A 17,485-nucleotide genomic window follows, 5' to 3' on the forward strand; every position below is an offset into this window, starting at 1 on the left:
GCGTTCGAGATGCTGACGCCATCGGTGTTTCCGAAATTAATTAATCAGAATCGTCGTTTTCGATGTTATTCGGTTCGATGCTAGGAATCGAGTTTATACATCTTTTTAGCCCGCCTTCTTGATTGAGGGGTATGCTACGGCCGGAATAAAAAAACCACCGACATGATCCTTTCAATTCCTCCTCCGGCAACTTTTGAACGAACTCAGTGTTGTAATCCAAAGGCACAGTCACTTAAAAATGGAATAGATCCACGGACTTCTAGCAGATTCACGATTAGCCGATTTCACAATGAGAAAGTCATTCGAGCTAGGTCGCATTCAAGCTCTCCAGAGAGAGATCAGAGAGCGAAATTTGATAAACAGAGAACTCAAAGTGACGTTTGAGGGACTAATACGACAAACTCAATTCTTCACAAAAAGCATGTTTCAAGATTTGCTTGAAAATAAAAAGGGATTCAATTCGCAGCACCCAGGAGAGGAAGGAAAAGAATACCGAGAGATTTTGGGTTGAAAGTATAATCGATGTATACTCAATTTTGGGTGAAGTAAACTCAAAAAATTAGGTAATTTTTTTCTCCGTGTGGGGCAAATCTCATAAAAAATCAACGACATGCATTGTCCGGGAGACTGGCGTGCGAGGTGCTCGAAAACTGTTTGAATGACCGCCGAATTCGATTCGAGCAATCAGTAATCATAAAAGTGACGTTCATAGTGTTTGGAAGCCACGCCAAGCTCGCTTTCTCGCGAAAAAGTTAAAAATTTGTGCAAAATACCATTCTAATCTGCCTCAGTCATTAATTATCGGTGAGTACAATGTTTTATCCAAATTTTGAAGTACAAAAATATATAAAAAGTTTGTTAGTTGACGGAAAATAGTCGAATGAAAATCGATATCAGCTTTTTTCCTCCAGCACTCAATCATGAATGGCGAAATAACATGAAAACGTGCACTTGACAAAGGTCGCTCTGAAATGGTTTGCCCGGCTTCACGATTAGCTTGATTACGCTTATTTGAAGCTTTGAACCCGGTGTTGCAATAATCCGATGATATAAAAATTATAATTGTAATGAGTTGTGTAGATTAGAAAATATACAAAACAAAACAGCGAAAAAAGTGCGCCGTGCGGCTTTTGACTTTTAAAATGGCGTATCATAATAGGTAGGGTTAATCCTCGGAGTAGTTGAAGGTCAGCGATTTTGAGTGATTCCTTGCGATGTGCGAAGGGCGATTCTGGTTAGCTGATTCCAACTATTTTATTAGATACTTGTTTTAAAGTTATATAATTTAGTAATAAGATGCTGCGGACAAGATGCCTCGGACTTCCAGTGTTGCCATATGTTTGATGAGCCAGGTACTATAATATTCGGAACAAAATTAATATTCTTATCGTACAGCAAAAAAGCACTCATTTCTAATTTTTGAATTCGTTTAGTATGTTAACTTGGTTGGATTTCACTTAAAATACCGATTTATCAAATATGATTACGTCGACACGCCCTATTTAATCGGTTGATCCCTTTCTTAAACTTCCACAAGCATTGGTGCAGCAATCAGCCGATTTTTCAACCTATTTAGTCTGCTGTTGAACTGGTAAATGTTTAATGGAATAGTTACCGGTTGGTCAAACACAGTATGTTTAGCACTGGCTGTTAATATTCGCGTGACCATGTTTTGAACTGATAATTGTATCAGAGGTTACGTCTGTTTCCCTTTTTATCTTAAAATGAAATTAATCCCCAGATAAATCATTATTTATTAACAACTTATTTTATACAAAATCTTTGAATTTAATCGGCAATTGCCTCGCTCAAATGGACTGTTTCTTTCGTCATAGTCATTTCTATAGAATCTACTGAATCTGGTACTTTTTTAAATGGTTGAACTACGTCGAAAATCTTTTCCAGAAACTAGATTTGACAATTGTATTCGTCCTCGTTTTCTTAGAAGCTTCGTTAGAAAAATCAGCATCCAGCTTAATATACTCTTTTTCATTCCTTTTGCTACTACTCGACCTCCAATCGCTACACACTTAAATTATTTTACCGTAATCCGTAAATTTCACCGTAATCTCAACAGCTGAACAGTTCGGTAAAATAAATTAACGGAGTACTGTAAATTTTTACAGTATTCCGTAAAAAATCACCGGAAACCGTAAAATTTCGACGGAATTACGGTGTTTTATTTCACCGAACTGTTCAGCTGTTGAGATTACGGTGAAATTCACCGTACGAGCTTAGTGTGTAGTTAATTATCTTCTTCTTCTTCTTTCTGGCGTTACGTCCCCACTGGGACAGAGCCTGCTTCTCAGCTTAGTGTTCTTATGAGCACTTCCACATTTATTAACTGAGAGCTTACTGTGCCAATGACCATTTTTGCATGCGTATATCGTGTGGCAGGTACGAAGATACTCTATGCCCTGGGAAGTCGAGAAAATTTCCAACCCGAAAAGATCCTCGACCGGTGGGATTCGAACCCACGACCCTCAGCTTGGTCTTGCTGAATAGCTGCGCGTTTACCGCTACGGCTATCTGGGCCCTGGTTAATTATCTATTACTTCTCGTTTTCTGTCACTATACTGCTTCCTCTTTTCCTTTGAAAGTTGACCATTCTCGCGCACACTGTTATCACAGACAAACAGACGTAACACTATAGAAGAAAGTCAAGGGGACATTTACGCCCAATGCTAAAATTACCCTCTTTGGCCGAAGGGCCAGCTGATGGCGGTACAGGTCGATTCGATTATCCGCAAGGCTGGTACCGAGTCACTTTTTAGTGACTTGGTCATTTTTTTAGGCCAGTTACAGTCTCTTTTTTGAAGCCGTTTGAACTAAAGTCACTTTTTTCGTCAAAAAGTCACTTTTTTTCAACTATTTTGAGTTAAATTTTCGGGAGAAAATTATGAACCGTCATTTATTTTTTAATTAGGCTAAGTTTTATGTTATGTCATTACTAAAACAACTTCATGTCAGTATGAAAATATTGACGGGTCCTCTTCTTGGCACTCTGGATTCACTTCGGCAGGAGGTTTTTTGAAAGCCGCTGAGTTTATATTTGACAATAATATGCGCGGTATCAAAATATTTTATTTTGCATAGTTTATGACATTTCGGCTGACTATAATCCCAATGCCAATTGAATCATGAAAGTGTCCAAGTAATTTTGATTGAAATATTTATTAGAAGCTTAGTGCTAATGACTACTTTAACAGTATAACTCATAAAAACAGCCTCAGAAAAATAGCCTAACCATCTACCGGCAGCTTACGTAAATGTTAACTTTCCTGTTTGAAAAAAATAATGACCATATCTTGCAATTTTGAAAGTACAATAAAATTTTCCAAATATTAAATTATCCAAATTAGACCTACTACCTTGAGTAGAGAATATAGTATATTCCCTATCATATTGGATATTGATCGTAAAACAGTATAATAGAATTTAAATAAAACTGATTACGATTTGATTTTCAAGTCACTTTTAGTCACTTTTTCGAGAATAGAAAGTCACTATTTACTCACTTATTTCTCAAATCTGGTCCCTAAAATAACTTTTTTCGGTACCACTTTTTGCTACCAGCCCTGACCGGAATTCTAGACTCGATACTTTTCAAGACCCCCAATGCTCCCAGAAATAATTTCTGGCTACGCCACAGCATCATATAAGAAAAACCACGAAAAATTAAAATTAAATTCTTTTATCGCAGATTTTAATTTTTCTTTTAGTGATTCTATTATCCGGAGGATTCGATTATCAGTAGTGAAAAAAAATCGATACTCCGGATAATTGTTTCCATATCTATTGTCTTTTTGTTTGAAAGGTATGTGATTTTCATAATGAGCTCTATCTGTAGGTTTTCTAAATAAAAGTTATATGAAAACATTATGGATAAAAGCTATATGCTTTTTGTAATGAACCATACTTTACAAAATTTTGGAATGTAAGTAAATTGATTATGATAGTTTTAACTTAGGGTGTACTCGAAAAATCAGTTATTTTGGTCTAACTTTTTTATTTTCAGTTTACGTGAATAAGGTCTTCAGAAAAGTTGCAGAAGAAGTAATAATACACATTTTTGCTGAACATCGCAAGTTTGTATTTTTGTAATTTTGAAGCTGTAAGTAAATTTAAGTGAATTACTTTGAAACATTTAGCTGCCCATAACTCATGGAGTTGGTTCGATATTTTTTTCTAGCTAAAATATACAACTTTGCTGAAGGCAGCACGCCGTTAACTATAAAATCTTGTGAGTTACAGGCGAATTACGAGTTTTTAAAGTGTGAAGTGTATTCGAGTTTTCTAAGTTTGAAGTGTTTTTTTTTCAATTTCAGAGCTGTAAGCGAGTCACTTCTTAGTGACTTGGTCATGCCAGGTTGCCAAGTCGTTTCCATAGGGGACATTATCCAAAAAAGGACGTTTCAAGTAATACTGTTTCATATGGTATGCTCTCTTCAACATCTAATCCAATTTCTCTCGCCGTTCCCTTCCCTTACTCCCCTGAGGAGTAACTGAACTCGATATTTTCAACACATATCCTCGAACAATTCGAGTGAGAGTGCGAGAAAATGCGAGGATTTTTTCTGGTACTCTCTCTCTCTCTCTCTCTCTCTCTCTCTCTCTCTCTCTCTCTCTCTCTCTCTCTCTCTCTCTCTCTCTCTCTCTCTCTCTCTCTCTCTCTCTCTCTCTCTCTCTCTCTCTCTCTCTCTCTCTCTCTCTCTCTCTCTCTCTCTCTCTCTCTCTCTCTCTCTCTCTCTCTCTCTCTCTCTCTCTCTCTCTCTCTCTCTCTCTCTCTCTCTCTCTCTCTCTCTCTCTCTCTCTCTCTCTCTCTCTCTCTCTCTCTCTCTCTCTCTCTCTCTCTCTCTCTCTCTCTCTCTCTCTCTCTCTCTCTCTCTCTCTCTCTCTCTCTCTCTCTCTCTCTCTCTCTCTCTCTCTCTCTCCTCTCTCTCTCTCTCTCTCTCTCTCTCTCTCTCTCTCTCTCTCTCTCTCTCTCTCTCTCTCTCTCTCTCTCTCTCTCTCTCTCTCTCTCTCTCTCTCTCTCTCTCTCTCTCTCTCTCTCTCTCTCTCTCTCTCTCTCTCTCTCTCTCTCTCTCTCTCTCTCTCTCTCTCTCTCTCTCTCTCTCTCTCTCTCTCTCTCTCTCTCTCTCTCTCTCTCTCTCTCTCTCTCTCTCTCTCTCTCTCTCTCTCTCTCTCTCTCTCTCTCTCTCTCTCTCTCTCTCTCTCTCTCTCTCTCTCTCTCTCTCTCTCTCTCTCTCTCTCTCTCTCTCTCTCTCTCTCTCTCTCTCTCTCTCTCTCTCTCTCTCTCTCTCTCTCTCTCTCTCTCTCTCTCTCTCTCTCTCTCTCTCTCTCTCTCTCTCTCTCTCTCTCTCTCTCTCTCTCTCTCTCTCTCTCTCTCTCTCTCTCTCTCTCTCTCTCTCTCTCTCTCTCTCTCTCTCTCTCTCTCTCTCTCTCTCTCTCTCTCTCTTCTCTCTCTCTCTCTCTCCTCTCTCTCTCTCTCTTCTCTCTCTCTCTCTCTCTTCTCTCTCTCTCTCTCCTCTCTCTCTTTTCGTAAATGGCTTTCGAAACCAGATACTATTTAGAGGTTCCTAGAAATAATATTTGAATCATCCCTCACTAAACTAACTTTTTTCGGCACCACTTTTTGCTACCAGCCCTGCAATTTATAAAAATTACGTTCTCACAGTTTTTGCAGCAAAAGTTGCCTTATTGCATATCCTTTCGAATGCCGCTTGCAAGAAAAATTTTTAACGAATCAACTCTATGAGTTCCGGGCATCTAAAGATTTCTAAGTTTTTTCACTTAAATTTGCTCTTGACTTCAAAATTACAAGCATCAAAAACTTGCGATGTTACGAGAGCAGTGAGGAACTAGATAAAAAATTCATTAAATTGATTCGGCGTGATTGATAAATTATAAAATTCCTACAAAACCAAGGCAATCATCATCTACACTTCTTCAAACATAGGTTCGACTTACTTTTAGGAATCTAGCTTCGGAATATTTCTTCGCAACAGTGCTCCTTTTCGTGATGAACTCTTAAGTATTGTAACTCTTAAACTATTGTTTTCTTTACGCTTACCTCTGAGTCGCACTTGCTTTTCACCTAATCATAAATTTACAGAGTACATATAAGTTTATGAGTTCCTCCAAAACATACTCCCGTACATCGCACCTAGTTCAATACAAATTCACGCTAAACAAACTAAGTTGGTGCTTTAGAGTACTCTTAACTAGTATTGCACTTCAGGTAGATAATTCTAACTAACATTAGCTATTATAATTAATTTAGGACACGTAATTCAACTCCTATTACTTCAATTTTCATGTAAACTTGTTGCTATTTGGTGGACTGATGTAGTTTTTTTCATTTTTTTTATTTCAAACATTACATTCATTTCTTATATCTAGATGTTCTGTGTTATTAGACAACACTATCATCCTAATTTGGTAAAACAAATTTAAGATTTTATTAACATTTTGTTAACAACATATCACATTTCATTTGCCGTAGCAGTTCAGACTTTTTACAGACTTTGAATATACTTAACCTAACTTAACCTAAACATATAACGCATTAATCGTGGCAATAGAAGATTGTAACGATTTTTGCCTGAAATTATTAATTATTTTATTTGACATTTATTCCAATGTTTCAACATTGGATATTCTATGTAATTCATTGGTATTATACCAGGGAGGAAGCTTCAGAATCATTTTCAAAATTTTATTTTGAATTCTCTGCAGAGCTTTCTTCCTGGTATTACAACAGATAATCCATATTGGTACAGCATACAATATGGCTGGCTTGAAAATTTGTTTGAATATCAGAAGCTTGTTCTTGAGACAAAGTTTTGATTTTCTATTGATAAGGGGATAGAGACATTTTACATATTTATTAAATTTGGCTTGAATGCCCTCAATGTGATTTTTGAAAGTTAAATTTTTATCTAGCATGAGCCCTAGATACTTAACTTCATCTGACCAATTTATTGGAACCCCTCTCATCGTGACAACATGTCTACTTGAAGGTTTCAAATAAAGAGCTTTTGTTTTATGTGGGAATATTATTATTTGAGTTTTGGAAGCATTAGGAGAAATCTTCCATTTTTGCAAATATGAAGAATAAATATCCAAACTTTTTTGCAATCGACTACAGATGACACGCAGACATCGTCCTTTGGCGGAGAGGCCTGTGTCATCCGCAAACAAGGATTTTTGACATCCCTGAGATAACTCAGGTAAGTCAGATGTGAAAATATTGTATAATATTGGTCCCAAAATGCTGCCTTGAGGAACACCAGCTCTTACAGCAAGTCTTTCAGATCTGGAGTTCTGATAATTAACTTGAAGTGTACGATTTGACAGATAACTTTGAATTATTCTTACAATGTATGTTGGAAAATTAAAGTTTTTTAATTTTACGATCAAACCTTCATGCCAAACACTGTCGAATGCTTTTTCTATGTCTAGAAGAGCAAGACCAGTAGAATAGCCTTCAGATTTGTGGGAACTGATCAAATTTGTTACACGTAAGAGTTGTTTTTCATTTCTTATTATTATTCACGTTTCTGCAATGGCATCGACTGTGGTGCATGTCAAAATTGAGTCATGTGGAGATGTCGACTCACTCTTCATCGACGGGGCGCTACCAACATGTGATATTTAGCAAAAATGTGTATCATTACTTCCTCTGTGACTCTTCTGAAGACCACATTCACGTAAAACTGAAAAAAACTAAAAAATTGCAGAAGAGCGCAGCCTTAAATTTCATCAAACAAAAAAGTTTGAGTCAAAATTTAAACAGAAAAAGGGTGGCCTATTCAACTTTTTTCTTAGAAGATTCAATACTCAATTACGAATAACTTCTCTAAGGCATCGAATGCATAAAATCGACGAGAACAGAGAAAAAAACTTTTTTCCTGTTAAAATTTCGATTCGGACTATTGTGCAGTGTTCCCTTAGCTGCGGTATACTCGTAATTTGTGTTCCTATGGTTGGGGTATCCGTTGTTTTCTAATGTTTTTTCCTCCATTATAGGAACACTTTACCGCAACTATTGGTACAGACGAGATAAGGTTTAACGTTTTTGGTGGTAGTTCCTCAATTTCAAAGATCTTTTCAACCAGGGCCTTTAAATGTCATGAATATCGAGTGACTTAGACAAATGAATAGTGCCAATATCATGGTTCCCCGTGGAAAAGTCATCGGAAAATGTTCTTCCCGGTTACCTTTTCTGAATCACTATCGGTTGGCAATACTTGCTAATGCAAGATTTCGCATGGGAGGGAGCTATGAGCATTTGAATTTTTACAAAATTTTGACATTTAACAGCACTGTTTACAACTGTTTGATGTATCAACAAGCCAATAGATCGATTTACAGTGACGGATCTGTATCAAATTCAATGAAAGTAGTTGAAATGGCAGTACCGCAACTATAGGTACACCTACAACTATTGGATCACTTGGGTCACCCTAATGACTCACTGTGATATAATGAATGGTCAAAATACAGCACTTCAACGTTATAATAAAGTGTTCAACTCTCGTGTTCAGTATCATAAAAGCGTAACTGCAGTGATCGATTTATCTTCATGTATTTTCTCTACTGTTTTTTATTAGTTGAGCAAGTGACTGTTTTCGACTGTTATTTCAGATTCATTAGAATGTAATTCGTCGTCCATCGTCATCCTACATCGTAACATGTTCCAAAAATCGATTTAATTTCGTGTACTAATCCAAAGAGAAAGTCGATGATGAGAAATCGATCACTGCAAACACGCCTGTATGATACTAAACGCGAAAACTAGTTTATTTAGATCTTCGGGCATCCCTCTGCATTCCCACAGCATGATGTAATATGTGGATTTCCCTCAAAGTTGATTGAACCCAAGTACAGCTCAAACAATAAGGGTCGGTGTTCCCTTAGTGGACAGTCCCCTATGTCGCACTAGTGGCTTTTTACGGACGTTTTGCTATAAATCTTTTCAAAACATTTTTTGACATGAAGGCCAGAATTTATCTAAGTACCATTGATAAACAGCTTGATTTTGTTAAAAAATGATCGAAATTATTAGTTTTGCTTAAAATTTGAGCTCCCTTGCGCCTATAGTAAACCTATTGTTCCTATAGTAGCACTACTGGGAGAAACTATTTTTTATTATACGAAATAATTGATGAATTAGGAACCTTTTTACATCAAACGAAAGCTATTTATCCACACTGTGTAGGGAAAATATAAAAGTTTTGAAAAAATACGATTTTGATAAGTATTATGCCAACGCCGTGATGCTAGTGCTACTATAGGAACAGAAATTAGAAATAGTGCTACTTTAGGGACATGTATTCCTATAGTGGCACTCGCGATAATGAATACAAACATTTGAGTTTTCGTAGTTTCCATCTTTTTCCCACAAAACCAAGATAGAAAACTTTCAAATGATGTAAAAATAATGACGCTAGCGTTATTTTTCGATTTTACACGAATCTTTGGACTTAGCTATGTGGCTATTGGTACATTGACCCTACTCAGCTTTAAGTAAACCGTTTGTTCTCTGGGCGTTTGAAGGATGCGTCTATGATACATTGGGTTTAAGCAGTATTTCAATCATATTCGATATTTTATTATTATTCTCAATTGGAAATATTTGATGATTTTGGCCTTATTAGGTAGAAGCGTTTTGTGTAAAATACCTTTTTAACAGAATCTAATGAAGTATAGATATAATTTATCCTTCTGTGAATGTTATAATTGATCGAATTTCACCTATATGTTTAATTTTTTTTATGTTTTGCCTATGCCGAGAAGCTAGTCTTACTAGAGGAACCGAAATTAGAAAAAGTGCTATTATATGCACATGTGTTCCTATAGTGACACAAGCGATAATAAGTACTTTTCAAAAATTTTCATTTTTTTCACAACACCATGATAAAAAGCTTTCAGATGATGTCAAAATAATGTTGATGGCTATATTTTTCGATTTTATATTCATATCCTGCTATGCGACTATTGGTACACCGATCCTAAATGTTCAATTCTCTGTTAAAAAAAAATGTTGGTCATATCTCGAAATTTTGGAAGCACAAATAAAATTTCCAAATTTGATACTCAACTAGGTAATAATCTGAAATAACATAGTTTACGTTTTGATTTTCAAGGCTTTTAGTCACTTTTTTGATAATCGGTAGTCACTATTTAGTCACTTATTTCTCAAATCTGGTCACTAAAATAACTTTTTTCGGTACCACTTTTTGCTACCAGCCTTGTAATAGCTGAATGCATCGTTCAAATTGCTGCAAAATTGATGAAATACCACCAAAACTGCTTATACTTTTTTTCTATTCTACCAATAGTTGCGTTAAAGTGTTCCTATAATGGAGCATCCCACAAGTAAACAACGGATACCGCAACTATAGGAACACAAAAATTTATAATTTACCTTAACTAAAAGAACAGTGTACCAATGGACCGATGCACGAGTTCACTATTTGACGTTTGAGCGGTGCCGTGTTATTTCTGTGACCATGGCAACGAGTGAATTCGGCACCGCTCAAACGTCAAATTAGTGAACTCGTGCACTGATCCATGGACCAATGCACGTGTTCACTATTTGACGTTTGAGCGGTGCCGTGTTATTTACGTGACCATGGCAACGAATGAATTCGGCACCGCTCAAACGTCAAATTAGTGAACTCGTGCATTGATCCATGGACCAATGCACGGGTTCACTATTTGACGTTTTAGCGGTGCCGTGTTATTTATATCACCATGGAGACTAATGAATTCGGCACCGCTCAAACGTCAAATTAGTGAACTCGTGCATCGTGGAGGTATTATTTTACACTGACATGACGATGGTTACTGCGATGAAATCAATTTTCTCATTAAGTGAATAGTCGTTACTTCCCGTTATAACAATAATATGTGTATTCATTGCGCTGCTTGAATTTGAGGGGTTTAATAAAGTTGAACCATGCTTAGTTCCTCCACTATTGGAACATTTACCCTAATTGCGCTAATTGATAAATCGACCATTTTGAACATGATGATCATAACTGTGCGACTGTATAAAGTATTGGGTAACATATTTGCAATTTTTTTTTATACAAAATCTGAGTTAACCGTGAATTTAAAAGTTTTGGTATTACTAAAGTGTGTCGGATTCTCATAATTTAACTAACCAAACAAATGGAAGAAATGGCACCATGGTTTCATCAGCAAAGTACTAGATTTTGACGAGATGAACAAGTTTGGGGACCTTCCTTAGCCAAGTGGTTAGAGCCCGCGACTACAAAGCAAAGCCATGCTGAAGGTGCCAAACTGAAGAAAATTAAATTGACAGAAATAAAATGTTTAGACTAAAATTTAAAATGACGATATTTTAACGTGTCTCACCTTTGGAGCAAGTGGAAATGGGGGATTTGTTTTTCAAAAACTTTCTCTATATGTTTGTCTGAACAAAAATCAATTCCAGAATACCGCTTGTAATTGGTGGGAGTAAATCTAAAAAAGTATACACGACTTCATTCATTCATATTTAAAGTCTTTATGATTCAAAGAACCATAACTTTACGATTTTCGTTACCCATTTGCCCCACGGTACCTTTTTTCAACTGAAAATAATAGTTTTACAAAGATAGCCAATCGTATATGTGTTTCTGCGGTCTTTTCGACTGACTGTGCGTTTTCCCACACGGCCATGACCGCACTTGGTAAGTCGAGTGATAAATTTTGTACACTTTGCACATTATGGAAAATATGTGCTTCCATTTTTCTGCGTGTACAAAAGAACAAATTAATTGTTATGGTCCAATGCATAAGTTTACTAATTTGACGTTTGAGCGGTACCATATGCACTAGTTTTTATAGTCACATAAATACTACGGCACCGCTAAACCGTCAATCAGTGAAGGAGAAGGAGGTTAATCATAAGGACAAATGTGTCATGCCAATTAAATACGATATCTTTATTTTAAATAATCTCCAATGGATTACTACTTAAAATTTTACTTTTGGTACGTTTACCCTATATGCTTTCTTTCATTTATACGTATAATGTGTGACAGAACTTTTACCGTTCAAATTAATATTTTTTATGTTATTCATATGGGGCCTGGCATACTTCATCGAACGCATGTGATTCTCTTTGCGACCAAGACGAATTACATACAAATTACATGTTTGTGCATGTCCAGTCTATCTAAAATACTCTTCCCCTACTTTCAACCGCAGATACAGACAGATACAAAAAGGACATCAGTTGAATATATGTCGATAGCGCGTGACAATTACTCCATGGCAACGATTTGTTTTGGTTTCATTGGATAAATGTCAAACATTTCAAATGATATATCCCACTACACATGCTTATCAATTGCGTTGAGAAACACATAATAGATCGGTACATAAAACTTTACGCTCCTATTATTATCTGAGGCTTCTGCTTTCAGTATTTCATAATACAAACGGTTCTAGGTAAAATGTCTTTCATTCGAACGCTCATGCAAATGTTGCCTCAAATTACGGAGAAGTGGTATGCATGTAAGGAAATTATGAATATTGCACAATGATGAAATTAGCCCTCTCTAGCAGAGTAGATTGTGTTCGTATAAAGTCAAGAATATCTGGCGCCTTATGTCATTAAATAATGCATTTCAGTTTTTGCATCCACGTTGCACGTTCATGGGAAAAAGAAAAATAGAATACAATATGCGTTATTAAACCATCAACACGAACATCATCTCTTTAGTCGATATACCATTGCCATTTGCGAATAAAACAGGGCTTTACATCATATTGGCCATAAAAAATAATAATAAAAGAGGTTTTATCCATTTATCCATCAGAAAAACACAAATTCTTATAAATGAATAAAATTTTCGTAAGCCTTTTAAGTGTAAATCCAATGGAACTCAAGCTTAAAAAAATCATGTTTCTTGGTGAGGCATAAATTTTTCCGGGGTAAGTGGGACTTTCAGGCATAGCTAAGATTTAGAAGGGGGTGTTCTTCTTAAAAGTTGAAGCCATAATGACAAGGCATGTATCAGTAATGAAAATATTGTAATTATTCGGAAGAGAGGGTAAATTAGACATTTTCTCATACCATTACAAACATTTTGATGACAAAAAAAAAAAAAATAAAACACGATTTCAAAATTAATCAGAAACGAAGTTGAAACTTTAAGTGCCTTAACATAATGAATGCTTTTCCTGTTTAGTCAAACTTTATCAAACGTAATTCCACCCAATAAGTGGTTCTCTGTCAAACATAACAGTATTAACAGGACATTTTTACAATCCGTAGTTTTTCACCTATATTTTGAATCAGCAACTCATGATTTTGACTATCTCATGCTCCTCTCCTCTGAACGCTCTTCACGAGAAAATTTCAGCTAATCTCAAGTATGATGTGACTAACTAACATTTTCTTGTGAAACCGTTACATATTTTATGATTGATAATTAATTACATCAAATATGTGTCCAACATCAAAGTCATGATTGATTTCGTCTAATAGGAACGATCAATATTTCGAAGAGGATTAAAATAATATGCTGCCGTAAAGCTGACTGAGCTGTTAGGTTTGAAAAATATTTGTGTTATGAAATTATATGGAACAATTTGAGGTCTTCCTTAGCCGAATGGTTAGAGTCCGCGGCTACAAAGCAAACCCATGCTAACGATGGCTGGGTTCGATTCCCGGTCGTTCCAGGATGTTTTCGTAATGAAAATTTCCTTGATTTCCTTGGGCATAGAATATCATCGTATCTGCCACACGCTATACGAATGTGAAAATGGCAACTTTGGCAAAGAAAGCTCCCAGTTAATTGCCCATTACACGGTGACGTAATCAGAAAATCGCTCTTTTTCCCTCCTTCGGGAAATCTGAAAACAACGGTGCCAGTACCTGTCAAAGTTGACAGGTACTGGTACCATTGTTTTCAAGTTTTGTTGAAGAGCGAAAGATTGAAAATTTCGCCGTGAAATGCCTAATAACTGTGGAAGTGCTCATTGAACGTTAAGTAATAGACAAACAGACGTTACATTATTTTCATCGCACAGCAAAATAGCGGTCTATTCTAATTTTTGGTAGTTGGCCGACGTGTTCGTGTTTGACGTTTGCGCACTATCGCCATCGTTAATAACCGCGTGACTATGTTTTGAATTGATAATTGTTTTAGCTGTTACGTCTGTTCATCTGTGACTAAGCTGAGAAGCAGGCTTTGTCCCAGAGAGGACGTAGGAAAATAGAACAACTTGTCCGAACTGTAATTTATTAGGTGCCACTTGCCCTGGGGTATTTTACATTATCCGGCGACTCGATTATCCGCAATTTTGGACTCGATTATCCGGAGTATGTATTTTTGATATTCTTGTTTTTCAGTTTTTATTCATAAATTTGAGATAATTTATTATTGCAATACACAATATGAATGGTTTAACAGTTTTGGACGTAGGTAAGAAAAGGGGGGTTTGAAAAAGGGTTTTTTTGTGTATGCTGGTCAAAGACCCAATATTAGAGGTCTAGAAATAATTGCTGGCTACGCTACTGCATCGTATTAATAAAACAACGGAAAAAAGATAATATTTAAGTTCTTTTATCGCCGATTTTAATTTTTCTTTTAGTGATTCGATTATCTGGAGTAAAAAAAATTGATACTCCGAATAATCGAGTCTGACCTGTTATTAAAAATTTTTAGAGTTTATGTAAGTTTTCAATACTATTTTCTATAGCATATGGTTAGACTAACCTATAGTAAGTTATTAAAAAAGCGTTTTGAAATATTTTCAGTTTATTTATATAAACAACTCTTTCGTTTTACACGAAATAATCAAATTACATTTTGAATTATTTTCAAAAAACAGTGTTAAAAAGTATTTTGACACTGTTTTTTAACTTTTGTGATTGAATTTTTCAGTTGAGTATTTACTCAATAATGCAGCACGTCTAGTGTGCGAAGTCGCGCCGCCGACTTTTCATTTGCTCGGCGCGCCACTGGTTATAATTGTAGCAAGCCTGTGTATTTTCACCACGCCGATTTGAAATTGAAACCCTTTTTAGTAACATGTTTGATACTTTATTTCGTTTATTAAGTTAACATAAACAGATAAAACGCAATCAACAATTTCTCGCCACAATGCTTGGTTCATTGCCGCCATACAGTGGTTCAAAAAATCGTTCTTGCTCCACACCGCTCATTCGATTTTCGATCAAATTCTGAGTGTCCTCCCAAAGTGATGAATGAAAACTGAGACTGCACAAGCCCTTTAAAGTTTATATGGGAATTACTATGGAAAAAGCAAGCAATTCATTCAATCGGTGATAGTGTTTTCCCATGTGCTCTGGGGGATTAGAACTATGTTGATACTGTGAGATACAATAATCAGCTACAACTTTGCCGAAGACCGTTTTTAAATTGGACGCCCCACTAATTAGTTATTGATTTTTGAATGAGTTGTAAAACTTTGGCTATAATTATTGGGCTGATCTGCAGGCATCACTGGATATATGCAGTAAAACATAGTAGCCATGATTTGTGCGTGCTATCTTTCGCGCCATGTGCAGCAATGTTGCCTGTTCAGAAGATAAATGAGCACTGCTAAAGAATTTGTGACTGGATATAAATCAATAACTAATTACTGAGGCGTCCGATTTGAATACGGTCTTCAGCAAAGTTGTAGCTGATGAATCTATGTCACAGTATCAACGTAGTTCTAATCCCCAAGAGCACATGGGCAAACACTATGACCGATTGAATGAGTTGGTTGCTTTTCTCATAGTAATTCCCATATAAACTTTAAAGGGCTTGTGCAGTCTCAGTTTTCATCCAAATGAGCTCAAATTTTGGAAGGACACTCAGAATTTGATCGAGAATCGAATGAGCGCTGCGGAGCAAAAACGATTTTTTGAACCACTCTATTGCCGCATATCTTCATCATCGGTTCAGCCCGACGCACAGTGCGTTGCTCCATAGACAAAAATCAAATTTCAAGTTATTTTATTCGGCGATAATAAGTAACCACAAGTGTTTATAGATACCATCGGCTATTGAAACGTGTATTTATAAGATTTTTAAAGCACTAAAACGACTACAACAAGCGTCGAAAGTGACAGTTGTCGGAGTAGCAGAAAAACTTAATTTTATCGCATGTTTTCAACATTACTTTCAACTAGTACGGAGGGTGTTGAAACCAAACCATTCAATCAAAATTTGAAAGAGAACATGCTTGAAGGTTGTTAAAGTATATTTGATGGGATAAGCACACCAATTTTAACTTTGAATGTGAGAAATCGGCACGGTGAGTTGGCTATGAAATCAAACTTATGAAATACTAACATGTAACTTTAGTTATCGATTCAAAAAAAGTTCCACCGAGTTCCACCCTAAGTCACTCACAGACATGTTTCTCAGAGTGTCCTCTAAAAGATCTGAAAGATACAGCTGCAACTCCCAGCAACTCTTCGAGATTTTCAACTATTATTCGGTATACTCCTTAACCAGCACAAGTATGAAAATGAGTTGATTGTGATAAAAAATCCGATAATCTCGCAACGCTATGTGGTCAAAGCTGAACCAGACATTACACCAGAGCAAGTCTATGTTTAAAATAATATATTTTAAATAAAGGTTCCAAGATTTTATTCAAATTTTATGTTAAAAACTAGAAAATTTTCAAAATATGCCCTTTTTTTTGCATAAAGGCGTATAAGTCACTTTTGCAGCTACGAGTGTGAAGAGACATATTTGCAAATAACTTTTAACATCATTATAGGCAATAATAGTACAAATTTCAAGGTTTTTCTTGAAAAATAATGGAATTGGCGCTTAGGACAGTTTTGCGATTATGCGTATACTATATGTCATTTATGCAAATTGCAGCTCTTTTCACCAGAAATAATATTTCCTTTCATACCAAGCTGCTTAAATGGCTTGATCTTCCAGTTTTGATTTTTGTCCCGCATCTCCATACATTCAACGCACTGTGCGACGTTGTTGCATTACATGGATTACATGTTTAGTACCACACTATATTATTTATGGGAATTATCAAACATTTTCGCCTTTTATGTCATGTTTTTGAAAAATTTAGAAGCAAGATGTGCGTCATAATCTGTTATCGAGGCTTCGAATGAATTGCTTACAATGTCCTTGACGTCCTTTTGGATTTCTTACAAGATCCTGAATATATTTTCAGTTAATTCTTTGATAGTTTTTTAAGACAATTTGTGATTGATATCTGAATAATAAACTTTCAAGTGTAGTGGAACAATAATTGCATTTTTAGATTATATGAGATAATTTCACTATCAAAAATTGGGTACTTATATCACCCCATCCGTAAAAATCGAATCGAAAAATGACTAATTTTGAACTAATATCTTCATTATTTGTTACAAATTAAAACAATAGACTTCGAAAATAATACAACTAAAATTACTTTATTCAGCAACCAAAAACAACTTACCGAGTAAAATGCCTAATAGGAACTG

The 17,485-nt window shown here is 35.9% G+C and overlaps 1 protein-coding gene across 2 annotated transcripts in view; it reads left to right on the forward strand.

Moving 5' to 3' along the window:
- The first annotated feature begins 674 nt into the window (after positions 1–674).
- LOC5565718 (heterogeneous nuclear ribonucleoprotein K) overlaps positions 675–17,485 on the forward strand; it is a 50,992-nt gene continuing 34,181 nt past the window's right edge. For both annotated transcript variants that reach the window (XM_021844130.1, XM_021844132.1), the window contains exon 1: positions 675–804. The gene's annotated coding sequence lies outside the window, so the exon portion shown is untranslated. The remainder of the gene's footprint in view (positions 805–17,485) is intronic.

This window comes from Aedes aegypti, chromosome 2 (genome assembly GCF_002204515.2).
Source record: "Aedes aegypti strain LVP_AGWG chromosome 2, AaegL5.0 Primary Assembly, whole genome shotgun sequence".
NCBI classification, from domain to species: Eukaryota; Metazoa; Arthropoda; class Insecta; order Diptera; family Culicidae; genus Aedes; species Aedes aegypti.